This window comes from Microtus ochrogaster, unplaced genomic scaffold (assembly GCF_000317375.1).
Source record: "Microtus ochrogaster isolate Prairie Vole_2 unplaced genomic scaffold, MicOch1.0 UNK14, whole genome shotgun sequence".
NCBI classification, from domain to species: Eukaryota; Metazoa; Chordata; class Mammalia; order Rodentia; family Cricetidae; genus Microtus; species Microtus ochrogaster.
In genome coordinates, this window is record NW_004949112.1 from 843691 (window position 1) to 845440 (window position 1750).

Here is a 1750-nt window from a genome sequence, read left to right on the forward strand (position 1 = left end):
AACACGGATGATAGAGTTCAAGTCGTGATCCTTGCCCCTCCCAGGGCGACCTCACATGTAACACGGATGATAGAGTTCAAGTCGTGATCCTTGCCACTCCCAGGGTGACCTCACATGTAACATGGATGATAAGGTGACGCAGTCAACGGTCAGACAAAGATGACCACACACTGTGTCTGTGGTCAGCCAGGGCTATGTTTAACCCATATTTTTTTCACTTATGCTTCCCAGGAAAAACTGGCCTGCTAATAATATTATACTGATGAGGTTTGCTTTGAAGTTTTTATATATTCCAAAAGAGTGTACAAAACTCCTCACCCAGCAGAGGCGGGAGCTGATCTTACTTGGCACTTGTATTTCAGCCGAGAATGCCGTGCATGTTGTATGCGCTGTCCTATTTCTAGAGAGCCGTCTTTAGCTTCAGCTTTTCAGGTTTTTTCCACAGATCTTTACGTTCCAATTCTTTCATTTTTTTCTCTCTGTCTCTCAGCTTGCTAGGAACTAGTAAGATCACCAAAAAGCTTGTCCGTTCGTCTCCATCAGGGTTTTCAGCACGTGTACACAGTGGTCTGATTCCAGTGTTCTTTGGAAATTTTATACAAACTGGCAAACATCATCGGCAGAATTTTATCAGTATTCTCTCCAATCAAAGTAAAAATACATTTGTTATTCCAGAAGTACAGTGCTCTTTCTGCAACCTGAAAATGAGAACCAGAGACACACTTGGACATCTGCTTTAAAAGGGCTCTTCAAGTGCTTTGAATTGTGTTGGCTCAATGACATCTAAGATTTCTTCAATTTTTTTCTAAAAACATCACCTTTCTGTCTGCATGTTTCAGCCAAAATCTCAGCAGTCCTTTGATAACAGGCTCTGTCCATGCTGTGTCTTTCTCCAGGAACTGTAGGCCACAGTGTGCCAGCTGAGCATGAAACAAAGCAGTGTGCATAGGAATAAGGACTTTCATTAGAAATTGTTTATGTTCTTCTTTCAGTGGCGACGCCCAGCCACTTCCTAAGATCTGAAGGAGTTCAGCCACAGCGTTGAAACGTTCTGTTCCATATATTAACCCGGGGAAAATGTTGTTAATTTGCTTTCTGATGAACGCTCTCAGCCCAAGAAACTTCCCATGAATCTGATGGAGAACCGACTTCAGGAAGTCACGTTCTCTCGGGTCTTCACTATCAAAAAGCTCCAGGAGCTGTTGTACAAACTTCTGGTGAATGTATCGACTTGCAATGCTGTGCTGGAAATCAGGACTCTTCGGGAATCTCAAGAAGAATCCATACACCAACTGTATGTGAGGCCAAGAGCCTCAAGTGTGGACTCGTCTTCTGGATCAAAATCTGGATTATCATTTGAAGGAAGCGAACGGAAGATGTTAGCACTGATCATCTTTAACTATAGCAGAATACTGATTCGACAATGACACCACTACTAGTTGAAACACACTCAACCAGTTGATTCAGTGCTGCTCATTTTAATTTCTTTGCTCTTCAAGTCTGAAACAGTCACTGAAATCCAACAGTACACAGCACCGCTGTAGCTTCTGACAGAGAGGCTCTTGTTCTTTTGAAGAGGCATCTTTGAGGTGGGGCAGGGGCGCAGCTCCGCCTGGCTACCCTGACTGGGAACTGCGAGGAGCCTTGCAAGCACTTCTGCCTCTGAGCCTTGGGCTCGCGTGCACCGAACACCTGGGGGAAGTCGTTCAGTTTCTCTGAGGCCGAGATGGCGATCGGCGAGGGCGGCAAC

The 1750-nt window shown here is 44.9% G+C and overlaps 2 pseudogenes; one reads left to right on the plus strand and one right to left on the minus strand.

Annotated features, from left to right (window-relative positions):
• LOC101999385 overlaps positions 1 to 249 on the plus strand; it is a 4911-nt pseudogene extending 4662 nt beyond the window's left edge.
• A 151-nt stretch (positions 250 to 400) lies between these two features.
• LOC101999656 overlaps positions 401 to 1750 on the minus strand; it is a 2055-nt pseudogene continuing 705 nt past the window's right edge.